Below are 19981 nucleotides of genomic sequence, written 5' to 3'. Positions count from 1 at the left end.
CTCAGAGGCGCTGGCCTTCTGGAATAGCCCAGCTGCTGGGCAAACTCTATACTGGCAGCAACACTTCGCTGCAGAGCTCAGAATACAGAGATGCAGGAGTGTCTTGTGTTTCTGCCTCAAAGCCAAAGGGCCCAGGGCAGGGCGGGCCAGAGGGAAAGGCACCGGCCACGTTTCTCGGGTTCTTATCATTGTGTCAGTTTGTTCTGCAGAACTTCACCTTCACACACCGCCCCCCCACCCCCACGTCTGTTGCCACAGGCTCTGAGAAGCCAGATGTCAGGGACTGGGCCGTATTTTTTATTTTACATTTGTTCCAGTGAAGAAAAAAAAAAGGAAATCGAAACACGTTCCTTTTTTTTTTTCCTGAGAGTTGGGGGATCTCTCTGTCTTCCCAACACAACTCTTGACTTTACCCCTGAAAGTCTCATTTCCTAAGTGACAAGAGCCTGAAGAGCATTTTTGTTTAAAAAATATATATTTAATTGAATTAAAATTAAATTAATTGAATGTAATTAATTAATTGAACTAACATTTAAAATTCGATTAAAATAATTTTTAATTGAATCACTATGAGATATACAGTTACAAAGTTATTCACGATTGGGTTTCTGTCATATAGTGTTCCAACACCCACCCCTTCACCAGTGCACGTTTCCCACCACCAATGTCCCCAGTTTCTCTGGTGCCATCACCCCCAGTCCCCATCCCCCACCCCAGCCTGTCTCTATGACAGGGACTTTTCTTCTTTACCAGAGGGCATTTTCTCTAGAAATACGAATTTCCTGTGGGGCTCGGAGCTCTGTGGTGGGAAGCCTAGGTCCCCTGTAGGCGTCAGGCTGTGAGTTTGCTCCCTTGTAGGCATCAGGCTGTGGGTTTGTCCCCCGGCACAGCTCACGTGCCTGGTGGGATCCCAGGGCCACTGATGTTAGGACTCAATCACAGGGTGTGTGACCCCTGACACACAATCATTCACCAGGCTCGTGGGCTTGTATGAATCCGCCGTCTCACAACAACAGTAAACAAAAGAGGAGGAAGGATTGGGGGAGTAAATCTGAATTTCCTTTTCTAAAGGAAAATTAAACCTTTAAAACCAGTGGGTAAAATGTCTGAATGACGAGTTATTTATTTTTAATTTTGTTTTACCGAATCACTGTGAGATAGGCCCTTACAAAGCTATTCATGATGGGTCTCAGCGAAAGAAGCATCTTCTATCCTAATATTTGATCGCAATCCCTTAATCGCCCGGGTCTGGGGGCATCTCTTACTTTCATCTCGGTGGGCTTCTAGGTAGCTTCGGGGTGCTTGTTGGCCAGTAGAAAGACTGAACCTTATACGGCAACTTTCAGTCCCTCTGTGCCATCTGGGAAGACGAGAGGCTGAACATGAGGTGAAGGGTGGGTCCTGCCTGAAGAGGAAGTGGCACCCTGTGAGCGCGCAGTCTTGCAGGGCATGGAGCACTGTCTGGTGAGCATGTGCCCACCCAGCTCTGCAGACACAGGGTCCATATGCCCGGGGCCTTCTGGGGCTCATCCTATGCATGTCTTCCTTTGGCTGCTCAACTCTCTCCTCTATCCTCCCCTTTATGCAGTGGCTCAGTCAGACTGCAGACCCTGTACGGCCTGTGAGAACGTGTGGGCTGGTCCAGGTGCATGACGGGACAGACATGTGTGCTTCATGTTGGCTGCCACAGGATTATCGGCCTGTACAGTAGCACTGAAGCCCCGTAGCACTGTCATCCCATTCATCACCGATTTGCTTGAGTGAGCGCCAGTAGCATCTCCATTTGTCCCAGCCCTGAGATTTTAGCATCGTAAACTTCATGCTCTCTTTCCACGGATGCGGCACACCAGCTGGAGGTCCTTGGGCATAACGGTGATGCGCTTGGTGTGGATAATGCAAAAGTTGGTATCCTCGAAGAGCCCCACCAGGTAGGCATCACACGCCTCCAGCAGCTCCATGATGGCCGAGCTCTGGGAGCAAAAGTCGGTCTTGAAGTCCTGTGTGATCTCGAGCACCAGTCGCTGGAACGGCAGCTTCAGATAAGCAGCTCAGGGACTTTTGGTTGTGGCGGACTTCGCGCAATGCCACAGTGTCGGGCCTATAGCGGTGCAGCTTCTTCACATCACCCGTGACTGGCATGCTCTTGGGGGCCGCCTTGGTGGCCAGCTGCTTGCGGGGCGCCTTCCCGCCCGTTGACTTGCGGGTCATCTGCTTAGTACAAGTCCTCTCGTTCCTCCCAACTCAGCTGGAGACTCCTTCAGGGTTAGGGAAATGAGACCCATTTTTGCTGCTGTTGTTGGCATATTTGGTACGTCATGGGGAGCTTGCCAGGCTCTGCCGTGCGGGCTGGATACCCTCAGTAACTTGCCAGGATCTTCTGTTTGGAAGTCAGGAGCAGAAAACCAGAACTAAGCGCTCGTGGGCTCCAAAGCAGTCATTTTTTAAATTTTTTATTTTTATTTATTTTTTTATTAGTGAAACACCATGAGGTACAGTTGTAGACTTACAAATTTTTGTGCTTGGGTTTCAGTTATACAATGATCCAGTACCCATCCCTCCACCAGCGCCCATCCTCCACCACCACGGGTCCCAGTATCCCTCCCACCCCCCATCCCCCCATCCCACCCTGCCTCTGTGGCAGGGCATTCCCCCTTGTTCTCTCTCTCTTCTTTTGGGTGTTTTGCAAGAGAGGCATTGAGTGGCAATCATGTTTGGTCTACAGTCTACTTTCAGCATGCTTCTCCCACCCTGGGAGGATCCTCACAGCACCCTTTATTTGGTGCTCTCTTCTCTATCTGAGCTTCCTTTTCCCCTAGCATGTGTGGCTGGCCTCCAAGTCATGCTGCAAAATTGCTGGTACTAATCTCAGCCACTCCTGCATGTTGGTCTCCCATTTTGTTGCAAAGCAGTCATTTTTATCCTTGGCTCCACTTCAGAATTGCATGGAAGCTTCAGCCTCAATGCCCCGCCTCCCACACTTGGCCTGTATGGTAGGACCCACAAAAGATGTTCTAGTTAAATATCCAAATGGCCCCCCTTGGGAGAAAACAGCTTCCTCGCCCCTGCTCTCTAGGAAACTGAGGGTCAAAGAGACTGATGGACTGAGCTTGGCATGCTGGAGACCCAGGTTTCATCCCTGGCACCAAATGGCCCTTGAGCATCACCAGGAGTAATCTCTGAGCACTGATGTAGGAGCATCTCCCGAGCACTACCAGATGTGGTCTAAAAGACAACCAAAGGAAGTGTGTTTCCCTCCCTCACTTTCATGAGTGATTTTAGGAAGCCGAGGAGGGGTCTGGGAACCCCCTGCTGTGATTGTGTGACAAATGCCTCACATGATGGGGTCTGAATTGGGGGTGGTCTTGTGGGGCTTATGCCTTGACCTGGGCACAGTCACATTCATTCTGGCTCGTCTCAGAACTGTGGGGTCGCCAGATGGAGCGGCCGAGAATTTCAGGATATGTGGGAAACACCCCCACTGATTAGATGCCACACGCTGGGGACAGCGTGGGGAATCTAGAGGAAGCCCCAATCCCCCCAGACATTACCCTCAAGTGGGGAGCGGGTCAGCCAATCACTCCGCAGAAGCGTCCAGAAGCCAGGGCGTTCAGGGTTCTGGAACGGCATTCTGGCATTGTGATGTCCGGAACCCAGGGTGTTGTCTGGGCTAGCCCTGGATGCTGCCGCACGGTGCAGAAAATCATTAGCAACAGCCCAAGGGGCAGCCTCTGAGAGCCGGACTCTGTGGCAGGAGGCCCTGAGCCAGGCAGCGGCAGTGTTGGACGGAGACATCTGTGACTGATGCCTGGCTGAGGAGACCCCCAGCGTCATCCTCGAGGAACGACGTTAACCAGCCGGCCATCCAGAGAAGGGTGGTGAGTACTGAGCAACCTCCCTTGTGGCTGAGTGGCTGAGCCAGGACACAGACTCACTTCCCTCCTCCTCTTGCGGATTCTGAGCCCTGTCCTTTGAGAGCAGCCAACGATGGAGCACTTAGGTGGCACCATGTGGGGCCGGGCAGCTGTAGGTGTAGTACAGACATCACCAGTTCACCTCCCTTCACTCTCTTTCTCTCCTTTTTTCCTGGACCCCGTTCCCTTTGGAAAGCATATCACTGTCCTCCCATTGTTCATTGATTTGCTCGAGCGGGCCCAGTAACATTGTGAGACTTGTTACTGTGTTTGGCATATCGGATACGTCACGGGTAGCTTGCCAAGCTTTGCCATGTGGACGAGATGCTCTTGGTAGCTTGCCAAGCTCTCCGAGAGGGGTAGAGGAATCGAACTCGGGTTGGCCATGTTGGCTGAGTGCAAGGCAAACACCCTACCCGCTGTGCTATTGCTCCAGCCCTGGGAATCGTATATATTCCGTTTTAGTGGTGACAGAAATCATCCACTCATTTTCTCCTTAAATTTTACTGGGGAGAACCAGTTAACATGATTTTGATGTGGGTCCCCGAAACTTACAGAGAAACAGGAACTCCAATATTCTCTTTAATTTTTCACTTCAATGCTGTTGGGCTAACCGCTCACGGAACAGTTGTGTCCAATCAATAATCAATCATTCACTATATTGATCACTTGACTTCCCGTTAATCATCGATTTGCTCGAGCAGGTGCCAGTAATCTCTCCGTTGGTCCCTGTCACGTGCTAGTGTAGCCCAATGGCATCTGTTCATTCTAGGAACATGAAGAGCCTCAAACTCATCGTTCAGGGTCTTGAAGAAGAAGTCTGACCATCTCATAGGTGGGTGGCCACGCAGTCTTTTGACGTCCTGTGGAATCAAGTCAGTAACGGCTCTAGTCCAGCGGTCATCTCCAAATCTCATTATGTGTCCAGCCGATCTGATTTTCGATGCCTTGGCAAAAGAGACAGTGTCCATAATTCTTGGCCATAGACAGAGGTCAGAACTCCAGATTCTTTCTCTCATTTGAGTGAAACGTGATACTCCAAGCATAGCTCTTTCGATTCCTCTTTGAGAGACCCAAATAACGTTCTCATCCTGTTTTTGTAGGTCCCAGGTCTCTGAGGCATATGTTAATGCAGGAAGAACAGTGGAATCGAAGAGATGAGCCCAGAGCCAGAGGTTCTTCATCCTCTTAGCTATTTCTTCGATGCTCTTGAAGGCGTTCCAAGCCGCTCTTTTCCTCCTGCATAGCTCAGGTGCCAGGTCATTTGTCATGTTGACTTCTCGACCTAGATACACATAACTGTTGCATTCGGAGATCATTGTTCTGTTGAGAGCGAATGGAATGTCAGGAATGAGGCTTTTTCTCATAAACATTGTCTTCATGAGATTCAGCTGGAGTCCGACCTTTCCACACTCACGGTCAAAGTCAGCCAGCATTTGTGCCTCTTGGCTGATGTTTGGTGTTATTAGAACAATGTCATCAGCTAAGCGGAGGTGGTGTAGTTGCCGACCATCTCTCTCCACGCCCATTCCTTCCCATTCCAGTCATCACATGACATTCTCGAGGGTGGCATTGAAGAGTTTCAGTGAAATGATATCACCCTGCCGAACCCCTCTCTTGACATCAATAATCATTTCTTTGTAGAATGATGAGATCCTGGTAGGGAATCCGTAATACAGCTCACAGAGGATCCTGATGTATTGAGTATGAATGCCCTGATTGGCTAGGGCTTCAATGACGCACTATATTATATTACAATTTTTAAAATTGAAGACCCGTGATTGACAAAGTTATTGATGGTCATGGTCTAAGCATGTAATATTCCAATACCAATCCCACCACCAGTGCCAACTTCCCTCCTCTCCATGTCCCCAGATTCCTTCCCCACCCCACCCCAACCTGTCAGCTTGACAGGCACATTGACTGTCATTGAAAGTTCCAGTGACTACAGCTTAGATCTCATGTTTTCTGTGTTGCTGAGTCTGGGTTTGGATATATGGCGGTACCACTCACCCATATCACCCATATAACTGAAGTCCTGATGCCTGAACCCATTACTTCCCTTCTTTTCTTTCCCACTTGATTTCTTTCCTTCACTATTATTTTTGCCACACCTGGCAGTGCTCAAAGGCCATAGATGGGATGCCAGGGATCAAACCCAGGTCAGCCTTGTGCAAAGCAAGTTCCCTACCCACTGTACTATCTCTCTGGCCCCCATCCAATACGTTTAACTTGCATGCTTGGTCCAAAGTACTTCTAACAAGATGGCAAAATAATTGTTTTCTTCTTGACTAATTAAAACTTTAACTTCATTCTATGTTTATCTTTTATTGGAGGGGTGATCACACCTGGGAGGTCAGGGTTTACTCCTGTGCTCAGGTATCACTCCTGTGGGGCTCAGGGAACCATATGTCGTGCTGTGGATTGAATCCACATCAGCTGCATTTAAGGCAAGAGCCGTACCCCTGGCCATCACTTCAGCCCTTCCACTTCATTCTAAATTCTTTTTTCTTTTAAGTAGAGAAATGTTCCTGAAAGGAGCAAGAGAAAAGGTAGCAAGAGAGCATGGACTTCTTCAGAGGGAAAGAGCACTCCACGCAGAGTTTAAAAGATTACACACCGCGTGTTGGGATGCGGGTGACTCCCCAGTGGAATGCGCCTGGAATCTCCCATTCTCAAGTGACCCTTTGTGTCCCGTGTCCTCTCCACTCCGAGTGTCAGCCACCCTCAGCTGATGAGTCTCATGCATTAGTCAACGCTTACTCAGACTTAGCCATGCGGCTCTTTGGCCAACCATTGCTTTTCAGAATTTTCATCTTTCCTTCTTGGTTTCAATTTCCTTCTTGGCAAAATATACCTGTTGGTCTTATTTATCTATTTACTTTTTCAAAGGAAACTAGACTCTCAGTTTTCTTTATCTTCACATGTGGACAATAGTCTTCATAGTTTTTTTTCTTTTTCTTTTTGGGTCACACCCAGCTCAGGCTTTGTACTCAGGAATCGCTCCTGGCAGTGCTTGGAGGACCAGATGGGATGCTGGGGACTTAACCCGGGTCAGCCATATGCAAGGCCAATGCCCTCCCCTCTGTACTATCACTCAGGCCCCAGTCTTCATAGCTTTTGACTTTGATCACTTATCTAGAACTGACACTCGTGTGACCACTGTTTTTCCTGAGTACGTTAAAGGTATTTCCCAAGTGCTCTGACGTGTGTTTTTCACTTCTCAGTATCTCACTATCAGCTTAATTGAAGCCCACTGGCTTTGTTTCAGATCCTGTCGGATATTTCTCTTTTTTGACATTCAGCAGGTTTTCTCCCAGGAGACTCCGCCCTTCTCTTCCCTACCCCAGGCCCAGTCTCTGTGGACACCTGGAGTTTAAGGTTCTCCTGCCTCCTGGAAATGACTCGACCATTCTCTGGAAAAGTGCCTTTCTGTCTTTCTCTTCTCTTTCACAGCTCCAATTACATGTGTTTTGGCCTTTCTCATTCTATTACTGTGTCCTCTATACATTCGAATCACATTCTGAGTGCTTTCCTTAGTTCTGTATTCTAATTCATTACTCTTAACCGTGTCATTTCCAACTTGCAATTGAGCCCACTTATAAGTTGCATGCACTTGGATTTCTGTGATTTGTGCAATGTTTTGGAATGTAGGGGAAGCGGTTGGCCTATCAGTTTCCCCTATATTGCTCAATAGTATATATTACTGGCCTTTGGTTTTTCATTTCTTTTGTTGGTCTGGGTGCCATGCTCAGCTGCACTCAGGGTTCACTCTTGCTCTGTGCTTAGGGATCCACCCTGGAAGTGCTTGGGGAACTGTGATGCCAAGGATCAAACCCGAGTTGGCAGTGTACAAGGCAAGCTCCTCTCCTGCTGTTACTGTTTCTCTGGCCCTATACTTCATTTTGTTTGTTTGTTTGTTTGTTTTGTGCTGGTGTGAATAGATTTAGAATCTCTTCAACTTTTTAAAACCATTTTTATCGAAGTACCCAGACTCATGATACTGCTAATTCTTCTCTTTGTGCGTCCATCATCCCAACAGCATGCCCCTCGCGAAAGTTCATGCTTCCCTACCAGCCTGTTCTGTTGGTTCCAGCTGGGACCAGTGTCTTTTATCAAACACATCTGTCCCCTCCTTTGGTGGTTTGTTCCTGCTGGGATGTGGACTTGGAACCCAGTTTGAGGAAGCGTTGTTTTCAAGGGATGGTCCTATAGCACAGCTGAGTTTATAACACAGAAGCTCAATAAACCTCCCCTGGTATCTGTCTCAATAACAGAAGGAAGTCATCAATTTTAATCTCTATTCTGGAATCAGTCACAGGAGAAGGGGATGAGCCTAAGACCCATCAAGTTCACCCCAACTAAAGTGAGAGGTTCATTTCCCTCCAAAGACAGAGTAAATGGGAGAAAATGCTGGAATGAAGCAGGGGCTTTCCTTCCTTCCTTCCTTCCTTCCTTCCTTCCTTCCTTCCTTCCTTCCTTCCTTCCTCCCTCTCTTCATCCCTCCCTCTCTCCCTCCCTCTCTATCTCCTTTCTTCCATCCGTCCTTCCTTCCTTCTTTCCTTCCTCCTTTCTTCCTTCCTTCCTTCCTCCTTTCTTCCTTCCTTCCCTCTTCTTTCCGTTTCTCTTCTATTATGTCCTTCCTTTCTTCCTTTCTCTCATTGTCTCTCTTTCCCCTCTTTCCTTCTATATCTCTTTCCTGCTTTCTTTATTATCTCTTTCTTTTTCTCTCTGCTCACTCCTTCTCTCCCACTCCCTCTTTATTTTTCTTACTTTCTTCCTTTCTTTCTTCCTTCTTTTTCACATCTTTCTCTCCTTCTTTTTCTTTTTCTTTTTTCCTCTTCCTCTCTTTCCTTTTTTCTCTCCTCTCTTTTTCTTTCTATCCTTTTCTCTTTCTTTCTTTCTTTCTTTCTTTCTTTCTTTCTTTCTTTCTTTCTTTCTCTCTCCTTTCCTCTTGTTTCTTTCTTGCTTTCTCTTCCTCTCTCTCTTTTTTTCCTCTCTTTCTCTCTTGCTTTCTTCTCTTGGTCCTCCCCCTCAGACCTGGCTTTGCTTCAGGGCTTACTCCTAGCTCTGTTCTTAGGGATCACTCCTGGTATGTGCAAGTGTGAGGGGACTGTTTGGTGCCTGGGATGGAACCCGGAGCTGCTACTTGCAAGGAAGGCAAAGTCCTCACCCATTATACTATCTCTCTGACCCTCAAGTCAGGATTTGATTAGAAATAAAGAAGGCTTCACATTCCCAAAGATTTCACATTTGTAAAGGATCGTGTACACATCTGTAAAGGATTGTGTAAGAGTTAACAGTTCAGTAGAGAAATTCTTTAACAGGCAGGGAAGGGGAAAGGAGAGAGATCATTATAAACAAAAGCAAACAGTGGAGGAGCAAATTATAGTGAGACATGCTTTGGTCTGGTTTCTTGTGTTCTCCAGAAATGCCCCACATTTTTGTGGACGCAGTTGTATTTGCCCTGCCGTGGATGGAGCAGCACTGTACATCACACGGGGTGCTCCCTTTATCCTTCACCCCTTTTGTTTACAGGAGGAAAAAAACTAGTATAAGAGCAATTCAACAAAGAACATGTAAATAAAACAATTGTTTACTTCAATTCTTCACTTCAGACCCTGCAAAGCAAAATTACATTATTAAAAGACATTTGAATTCATTTCTGAATACATGATGGTCCTTTGAAGGGTTCAAAGTCATTTGAAGAAAGGAAAAGCCACATTCACAGTATTGGTGCATAGTTTGGCTTTGCACCTGCTCAGACAGAGAAGCTTCGTCAAGTAGGAGGGAACAGCCGGCCTGGATCCTGGTTCTAACACATTGCCACCAGCCCCCAGCTCATCCACAATGTAGCAAGCAAAGGCAAGGAATCCAGGTAGCACAGAAGCAATTGAGTAGGGTTCAGAGTAGGGTTCAAAGCTACAGTGTTTGGTCAAGAGCAGTCAACTTTCCTCTGTTCATTCAGTGTTTGATTTGTCCCTGACCTGTGTGTGCAAGGACGCAGAGAGACCAAGGAAGACTCTGTGTGCTTGGTTTATCACTGTATCACGGTATCACTGTCATCCCGTTATTCTTCGATTTACTCAAGCAGTAATGTCTCCATTCGTCCCAGCCCTGGAATGGGATTTTAGCATCCTCTCCTTACTCATCTTTCCCAACACTGCCCTCTTGGAGGCTCTTTCAGGGTCAGGGGAATGAGACCCGTTATTATTACTTTTTTTGGCATATTGAATATGCCATGGCTAGATTACCAGGCTCTGCTGTGTGGGTGGGATACTCTAGGTAGCTTGTTGGGCTCTCCGAGAGAACTGGCAGAGGAACCCAGGCATGCGGGTCCCGGGGCTGAGGTCTCCAAGCCTACTCGGATTGGGACTGGGCCTTCTCCACCCAGACCCCCCATCTTCCAGTAGGTAGGCGTCACACCCACCAGCTGCCGCCAGCACCAGGTTGGTCCCATCAACGGCCAAGACGCAGAGACTATAAAACTCAGCTCCCAGAAGTGTGTGGCCGTGAATAATAATGACATCTAGTTATCTTATTTTTCCTTTGGAGAACCTGGCAGGCTATCAAAAGTATCCTGCCCGCATGGCAGAGTCTGGCAAACTTCCCATGTCATACTCAATATGCCAAATACCAGTAACAATGATGGGTCTCATTCTCCTAATCCTGAGATTTAAAATCTCAGGGCTAGGAAGAAGGAGACGTTACTGGTGCCTGCTCGAGGAAATCGACGAACAACAGGATGGTCGTGATCGTGATCGTGATATATATATGTATATATATATATTTCTCTATCAAATATGGTGTGGTATTTATGGAAAATGGGTAGCACCTTTAAATGCATGGATCTTTGAATTATTCAATAAAAGCAATATTGATCCAAGTAGGGATGCAAAAATCCCAGAAGTTCAACATTGGAGAAATCTAGGCACTCCCTTGGCTTCTTCATCCTCTTCCTTCCCCTCATTGAGTCATTCCACTCATCCGTGAGCTCCTGGGCAAGTGGCAGAGAGGAGAGATGGTCTCTGCAGAGGCAATGGTTACGCTCAAACCGGGAGTCTTGGTAAAAGAATGTAAGGAAGGGGAGGATGGCTCGGACGAAAAGAATGTTCCAGAAAAGGAGAGAATTCTGTGCAAAGAAACAAACAGAAAAGAGCCTGTGAGACTGGGGAACCACTATTTCCCTTGTAAACAGCGGGAGGGCATACTGGTTGGGGTCCCCTTTCCAGCCCCTATGACCTTCTGTCCCCTCTGGTTCAGCCCTCTTCTCTTTAAGGACCTGACTTTTTTTGGGTGGTGGGCGATTCTCCTTAGCCTTCTCTTGCTCAAACTCTTTCTTCTTAGTACTTTCTCCCCAACTTCACACAGGGTTTTTTTTTCTTCCTGATTTGTTATTTTATCTGAAAGTGTTTTTTTGGCCAAAATGTTATTGTTTTTCTTAAGTTCATGGATATTCTTGAAATCATTGATTTCAGGGAGAGGGGGATGGGAAACCAATGTTTACATGATGTAAACATATGATAGAGAATGTAGGGGCAAGAGTGAGAATACGGTGGGTAGAGCACTTGCCTTGCACATGGCCATCACCGATCCCTGGCATCCCAAGGGATTTCCTGAGCCCTGCCAGGACTAATCCCTGAGCATAGAACCAGGAGCAACCCTTGAGCACAGTCAAGTGTGGCCAAAGCCCAAAGTTAAATAAACCCTAGAATGCAAACTCATGATTTCCAACCCTCTGAGAGCATCTACATTTGTGCGTTGTGTGAGAGCTTGCCAATCTGTGTGTGTATGTGGGGGGTGCCTAACCCCACACTCAACCCCAACGTGTCTATGGGGCTCACAAAGTTCTCAAAGCTGTGGGACGCTGCTGAAATCTGGGAGCTAACAAGTGGCGTGGCTGGGATGGAAACCCGTGTCTTTGGACCCCAAATTCCTTCTTTACCCTTTTACCGACCTTACCATCGCCCTGAGCCCAGACTTCAGGGACAAATCTGCACACACGAAGAGAAGAGGGGCCCCTGGGTTTCCTGGCCCTTGGAGATACTCAATGGCCTGTCAAGCAGGATGATGAGAAATCTCCCAAAAAAGCAGCCCCCAAAGCTCATGTTGAGGCCCAGAAAGGTGACTTCATAGAGATGCGGCTCCCACCAGCTCCCCCACTGGGTGTGGCTGAGGTTTTCTTTGCAAAATGAATCTTACCCTTTTTGGAAATTCAGAACGTGTGCAAAGCATCAACTGAGCTCACTCAGAATCTCAAAGGAGTTTGGGGATGGGAACTCTTCCCTTGGGAGGGTCTGGGCAGAGCAGATGGAACAACACACACTCACCTGCCGGCCTCACCAGGATACAACTGCAGGCGAAACTCTGTAAGAAAGAAGCTTCTTCGAGGATCCACAGCCCTGAGACCTCGTGGTAGGAACAATGTCTTCTTAAAAGATGGTTGTCATTACACAGACCCAGGCGAGGTTGGGGGTGGGGGCGGCAGAGCACGGGAGCTAAGGCACTCACCTTATGTGCAGTTTACCCTGGTTTCCAACACTGCATATGACCCCCTGAGCACTAAGCCAGAAATAGACTCTGAGCACTGCCAGGTATGGCTCAATCCCTGCCCCCTCACCCCTGCAAAAACAACAGCTACAACTCAAGAAAATAAGCAAACAACTCCATCCAAAAGAACACTATCTGTTTCCAAAAGGAGTTGGACACTGAAAGAATTCCTGAAAAATTCATATAATTGGTTAATAGGTATATGAAAAGGTGTCATCATTCGTTACTGATGAGGAGGGAAAGGCAAGTCAAATGAAATCAAGATGCCATCTCACACCAGTGAGAACAGCGTTTCCCAGAAATCCCAGGATCAAACATGGTTAGTGGGGGTGAGGTGAAAAAGAAACCCCATTTCACAGCTGGTGGGAACACGGTCTGCTTCCGCCCCTACAGAAAACAGTGTGGAGAGCGCCCGTGGGCTCCAGCTGCTCCGACCCTGGCCTCTCTCCCAGCGACACACCAGCAGGGATGGAAAGCTATTCTGCACGCCTCTGTTCACCACTGCATTGTCCACGGTAGCCATGATCCGGAAGTAGCCACGTCCCACAAACCGGACATGTGGATCAAAGACACCGTGGCCCATATCCACCTCAATTGTAAGAAACGGGGAGTCATATTAGTTGAGACAAGTTAGAGGGAGGACCAGTGCCAATGAGCCCACTCCCATGTGGGGTCTAAAGGGGAAAGTCCCAGGCTGAATAATGACCAAGAAAACCAAGGCCTGGATGTTGAGCACAGACTGAGGCTACCAGGGGGGACAGAGGAGCAAGGTGGGCGGGGAGGGATGGGTCCAAGTTGGGCGTGTCTGTAAACTGTATGAAAGTCAGCTCCAAAGGCAGCCAAGAAAGAAGAGGCCCAGTTGGGGGGAAGGGGGTGCCCGGGGGTGCCTGGGGGGTGGCGGGGGCCTCTGGCCTTGGCTCCTGCCGGAACCTCAGGGCCTCCGAGAGCCGGAGGCCGGGGCTTCCCGCTGCCCCTGTGCCTGAGCCGCTCTGCTGGGTGGGCGGGCAGCAGGGTCAAACCTCAGGCGCCTCTGGGCCCCTGCAGGGTGAGGAGGAAGGGTGAGAATGTGAAAGGCCGTCACGGTTTCCGTGGCCAACCACGGGGTTTCCAGGCACCACTGGCCGCCCCCTCTCACCCATCCCCGTCCCCCACATGCAGCGAGCCTGGGGATCACGGCTTCACCACTGAAAAGGGAAAGTGCTCCCCGAGTTGGATTAGGATTTGGGGGACACTCTGGGGACGTGCCTGCAGGGAACGGTACTGCATCTCCCCCATGCAGGGTCCCCCTGGGGTCTTCTGGGACTCACACTCCTGGGGTTTCTGCTTACTGCTCAGGTGTCTGTCTCCGTCGCCCCACGTGGCTCCAGGGATGCTCCTTGGAGCCCTGCGTGACTGAGGCTCACCCTGGCCAGAGAGCTGGGGTGCAGAGTCGGGGGGAAACCATCAAAGTGTGTGATGCCCTGACAGGGTTACCGGGCTGAGGGGTGCGGGTGATGGGGGTTGGGGGGCATGTGGCAGGATCAGCGTCTCAGCCCACAAGGGAAAATGGACCGGCAGGAGGGGCCCGTGGTGCCATGGTCCAAGGTGGAGAGAATGGGGTGTGGGGGAACATGATGCTGAGTTAGTGACGAGTACTGGTCACTAGGGGATGGGGCTGGGCTGGGCACTGCCCCGGCCACAGTCAACCCTCCTAAAGGGACCCTCTGTCTTGCCTCACATGTGACTCCCCTACGCAAGTTTTAGCATAGTGGAGGTGGAGGTGGCCACCTCTCAGACCTGGTCAGTGCCACTGGGTAGAAACTGGCCAGTGGAAGACTCGCCCCATGCCCGGCAGCGACAATGGGATTCTCGGTGGGCAGCTCTGCTGCCCCCTTTCTCTCCAGCTATACCGAGAGCTCAGGGCTGGTACCAGAGCCAAGGAGGTGGTCAGAGGAAAGCAGCTGTCTCTTTAGTCCCGGGACAAGTGGGTACAGGCGCCTGGCATCCTGGTTTCTCCCTTCCCTCCTTCCCTCCTTCCCTCCTTCCCTTCCTTCCCTCCTTCCCTCCTTCCCTTCCTTCCTTCCTTCCTTCCTTCCTACCCGATTGCCTGCCTTACTCCTCACTCTCTCACTCCCTCTCTCTCTCTTTCTTTTCTCTCTTTCTTTTCTCTCTCTCTTTTCTTCTTTCTTTCTTTCTTTCTTTCTTTCTTTCTTTCTTTCTTTCTCCCTTTTGTTCTTTTCTTTCTTCTTTCCTTTGTTTTGCAATTTTCTCATGCGTGTATCCAGTAGACCTGGTGTGAATAAACCCACGGGCAGGACCTGCGAGTCACCATGACTTAAGCGCAGGCTCCACGGGTTCCTCTCTTGTGTCACTGCTGGGGCACAGTCATTCTGGGCCAGCAGCAGGCCAGCACTGGGGCCCCCAGTCTTTAAACAGTCTTAACCCACAATAGGGTACCATGAGGTCAAAATACATTGACAAGAAGAAAAGTGCCAAGTGCCCCCACGCACCCCCCCCAAAAAAGGCCCAGCTTATGGCCACAGATTAGGCCAGATCTCTCTCCCCAGGGACAGAAGCACAAGGCAGGTGCTCGAGGATTCAGGTCTGGCCAAGGCCGCCCTGGGCCTCTCTTTAGGACAAGCCCAGGGGAGCAGAATCAGGCAGAATCAGGCTGGACCTGGCTCAGGGGTAGCATGTCCTGGACTGCGCTGTGTGTGTGTGTGTGGGGGGGGGCGCTACATTTTAAGTTATATTTTATTTATTAATTTATTTATTTTGGGGTTCGGGGTGACACCTGGCAGTGCTCAGGGGTAACTCCTGGCTCTGCATTCCTGGTTGCTCAGGGGACTATATAGGATGTTGGATATCTGACCCAGTGGCTATGCACAAGGCAAGCGCCCACCCCACTGTGCTGTCGCTCAGGCCCCTTGGGTCATATTTTAGCAGGAGAGACACAGTCTGCAAGGAAGTTTAAGTACAGGTCATGCCAGTAAGACTGGCACACATCACTTAGTCACTTAATCACTTAACTTCCCATTAGTCGTCGATTTGCTCGAGCGGGCGCCAGTAACGTCTCCATTTGTCCCTGTCGCGTGCTAGTGTAGCTCAATGGCATCTGTTCGTTCTGGGATCATGAAGAGCCTCAAACCGATCGTTCATGATCTTGATGAAGAAGTCTGACCATCTGGTAGGTGGGCGGCCACGCGGTCTTTTGACATCCCGTGGAATCCAGTCGGTAACAGCTCTAGTCCAACGGTCATCTTTAAATCTCATTACGTGACCAGCCCATCTGATTTTCGACACCTTGGCAAATGAGACAGCGACCCTGATCCTTGATCGTCGACGGATGTCAGAACTCCAGATTCGTTCTCTCATTTGAGTGAAACGTGTTATTCCAAGCATAGCTCTTTCTATTCTTCTTTGGGAGACCTGAATGGCGTTCTCATCTTGTTTGCGTAGGGCCCAGGTCTCTGAGGCATATGTTAATGCAGGAAGAACAGTGGAATCAAAGAGATGTGCCCGGAGCCGGAGGTTCTTCGTCCTCTTAGCTATTTCACACATCACAGAGACAAAAGCAACCCAGACTGGTGTGGGTGTGGGGGAAAAGGACCCTCAGCCACTGCTGGTGGGAATGTTCAGTGGTTCAACATTTTTGGAAAACAAATATGGACACTTCTCAAAAAAACTAAGAATTGAGTTTTCATCATGATTACGATCACAATCATCCTGTTGTTCGTCAATTGCCTCGAGCAGGCACCAGTAACGTCTCCTTCGTCCTAGCCCTGAGATTCTAAAAAGTGCCATATTCAAGGCTCTTTCAGGGTTAGGAGAATGAGACCCATCATTGTTACTGGCATTTGGCATATAGGGTGCGCCACGGGGAGTTTGCCAGACTCTGCCATGTGAGCAGGTTACATTCGGTAGTCTGCCAGGTTGTCCAAAGCAAGAGTGAGATAATAAGATGTCTCTGCACTGAGGAGACATCTGAGGAGATTCTGCGCTGTTCTCTTCCGGGAGCTTGGTTTTATAGTCTCTGGGTCTACTGCCCCCGTGCCTGGCTGTCCTCACTGGGGCCCTTTGGAGGGGGGGGGGTGGGTTGAGTTTCCTTTCTTGCCCCGAGCAGAGCTCCAGCAGCCGAAGACCTCCAGAACCAGCCACAACCACGCTGAGACCACTCTCCACACACATGAAGGTACCGGCAGAGAAACAAAGTCATGCGGGTCCCAGGGCTGAGATCGCCAAGCCTGCTCAGATAGGGTCTGAGCATCCTCCACCCAGGTCCTCCATCTTCCAGTAGGCGTGGTCATACCCACCAACTGCTCCCCAGTGCCGTGTAATCCCATCAATGGCCAAGAGTTTTCATAAGACCTAGCAATTTCACTTCTGGGTATCTATCCCAAGGGCCTAAAATCTCTTTGTTTGAAAAGACTTTTGGGCTCCTTTGTTCTTTGCAGCACTATTTACAATAGCCAAAACCCGCAAACAACCCAAGTGGCCAACAACAGACATATGGATAAAGAAACAACGGTATGCCCACACATAGAGAAATGCTACTTGACCACAAGAACAGCTAGAATCATGAAACTTGCTGCATCGTGGAAGGTCCTGGAGAAAATCACATTGAGTGAGTCACCGGGAGAGGTACAGGCCCAGATGGTCTCTTACATGTATGATGTAAAGAAACATAGTAGGAAAAGGAGAAATGACCAAGCACTGCATGGCCTGGTCTGAGCTTACAGTGGTGAGGGGAGGGGAAGGGTCTGAGGGGAGGCACCAGGCGCTCTGGTCTCCAGTGTGGGGCTGGAACTTTGAATACATGAAGCCCTTTCATTCATGGTGCCAAAATTAGCACTGTCCTCCCGTTGTTCATCAATTTGCTCAAGCGGGCCCACTAACGTCTCCATTGTGAGGCTTGTTGTTACTGTGTTTGGCATATTGAATACATCATGGGGAGCTTGCCAGGCTCTGCGTGCGGGCGAGATCCTCTCGGTAGCTTGCCGGGCTCTCCAAGAGGGACAGAAGAATTGAACCTGGGTCCAGCTGGGCTGGCCGCATGCAAGGCACAGTGGGTAGGGTGTTTGCATTGCATGCGGCCGACCAAGTCAACCAGAGTTCGATTCCTCCACCCCTCTCAGAGAACCCGGCAAGCTACCGAGAGTAACTCACCCGCACAGCAAAGCCTGGCAGCTGCCCGTGACATATTCAATATGCCAAACACAGTAACAACAAGTCTCACAATGGAGACACTATTGGGCCCACTCGAGCAAATCAATAAGCAACGGAAGTGCCAAAATTAAATTTTAAAAAAGCTTTTGAAAAAGTTTAAGTGACCCTGAGTTCTCTCTGCCCTGTAAACTCTGGCCGGTCCCCTGCCTGCCCACAGCCGAGGTGGCTCCTTGGTGGGTGTTGTGAAAGGGTAGATGCCACATCCGGTCGTGGCCGGGTGAGGCTGGCCTCAGGGGCTTCCCCTCTGCAGAAGGGCTCTGGGGCTCCTGCAGCATCTGAGGAAGGAAAAGTCCCTTCTCTGTGTTCTGCTCTGGGAGTTCATCTACAGATGCCCTGCACCAGGCCAGCGCGTGTAGCTGTGTTGCGTTTCTGGAGACACCCTTGACCCCAATCCTCCAAGCGGTGAGGAGGAGAGGGAGAGAAGCCCCCGGCCCCGTCCTCGCTCTGTGATCGGGCTGTTTACCGGACCACCATAGTCCCTCATCTGGACATCCGGAAACTCCTGGAAAACACAGACTTGGGAGAGGGGAGTCTGTGACTTAACAGTCAGAAGAGATGGTGGCTGAGCAATTTATATATACTGACACATTGCAGAGGGCTCACATTGCTCCCCAAGTTCACTCTAGTTTATTTTTTTAAACAGTTTTCAGAATTGACTTGCACCTAGAACTGCTTAATAAACCATAAATCCCAAAGATTTGCCCTCGATATTGGGTATTGCACCAGGGAATTACCTGGCACTCACGGGGCAGGAAGCAACTTCCTGCTTTCACCTGCGTGGCTTTGAGGGCAGAGGGTGTGGGTGGCCAAGCCAACTAGAACCTCAGGACTGCAACGACCAGGCCGCAACGCCGATGGACGTCTCGCACGGGGACACTCTAGTTTAGTTTTGAAGTCCAGCGTGGAAGGAAAACAGCTGATAACTGTCAAGCGCCAAGATCTTGATGCAAGAACATGGAGGGAAGCTGTCTCACCCCGTTCAAAATTTTAGAATTCCTGGAGCACGCGGCCGCATACTCACACTCTACACTATACTCATACTCTAAACCACTGATGTACCAGGGGGAGCACACCACACAGGATGGGATGTAAAGTGGGTGGCAACCAATATCGATTAAGAAAATATTAACATACAAGGCTTAACCTGTAACAACATGTTAGCAATCTCTTACACAAGGGCTTAAGGGCTCCAGGGTGAGACACAACGATCTTCACACACTTTTTTTTTCTTCTTCAGAAAAGGAACTGCATTCTGCTCTCTTGATTTTCTGTTCTTTCCTTCACAAAGACAAAACTCTCTCGATTAAACTGTTATCTCACAAGCTTGCTTTATTTTTTAATTTTTTTTAAAAAAATTGTGTTAATTGATTAACTGTGAGATAGTTCCTGATGTTGTTCATTATTAGGTTTCATACAGTGCTCTAACTCCCATCCCTCCACAAGTGTACATATCCCACCACTAGTGTATCCAGTTTCCCTCCCATCACCCCTCATCCCCCCATAGCAAGTGTTTTTCTTCTCTCTCTCTCTCTCTCTCTCTCTCTCTCTCTCTCCATACCTCTCTCTCTTTCTTTCTCTCTCTCTTTCTTCTTGGACATTGACACATTTTTTTTAAAAAAGAAAATCTTTCTTGATCATCTTTAGCAAATTATTCCTAACAAGCAATACAAAAAAAATTATTTAGGGCCTGCTATTGGGGCAGGCTTGAGTGGTGATTGACAACATTGGAAATAATGGTGGTAGAAGGTGTAATGGTGATAGGATTGGTGTTGGAGCGTTGAATGTAATAAATCAAGATGAACATAGTTATAAAAAGACATACTTATAAAAAATTACATTTAAATTTAAAAAATTAAAAAAAAAACACGGAGAGAGCTGGGCTGTCCCCATGTGTGGGCGACAGAGCCGGAGCCCCAGCTCCCAGAGCTCAGGGGTGACCCGACAGGACTGGGGACATGTGACGCCCTCTCACCCGGCAGCTCTCACCCCTCACACAGGCTGCCCATGCGCCCCCTTGAAGCCTCTGCTAAAGGGCACTCCCCCGGCCCCTGTGCCTCTTCCAAGAAATGAATAAAGCAAATTGTGTTTGTTGGTCCAGACGTGGAGAGCTGCATGGACTGTCTGCACATTGAAGCATTTAAGAAGAAGGAATTTCCTATGAAAAACACTTGATTTATTGTTGTCAGCCAGTATGTGGAAATTGGGGAGGAAGTGATAACTCAGCCACCAACCCTGAATACAGTACTTTCTGCAGCTGCTCTTATTCCACATTTACGTGAAGCTTTCTCAATAAAGGTCCGGAACATTCTCCTTAG

The 19981-nt window shown here is 49.0% G+C and overlaps 1 pseudogene; it reads right to left on the bottom strand.

Moving 5' to 3' along the window:
* Window positions 1-1817: 1817 nt before the first annotated feature.
* On the bottom strand, window positions 1818-3627 carry LOC130034683 (histone H3.1-like; annotated as a pseudogene).
* Between the last annotated feature and the right edge of the window lie 16354 nt (window positions 3628-19981).

This window comes from Sorex fumeus, unplaced genomic scaffold (assembly GCF_029834395.1).
Source record: "Sorex fumeus unplaced genomic scaffold, SorFum_2.1 ptg000061l, whole genome shotgun sequence".
In the NCBI taxonomy this organism is placed as follows: Eukaryota; Metazoa; Chordata; class Mammalia; order Eulipotyphla; family Soricidae; genus Sorex; species Sorex fumeus.
The sequence above is the reverse complement of the archived record's forward strand: the minus strand, read 5'-3'. Positions and strand labels throughout refer to the sequence as shown.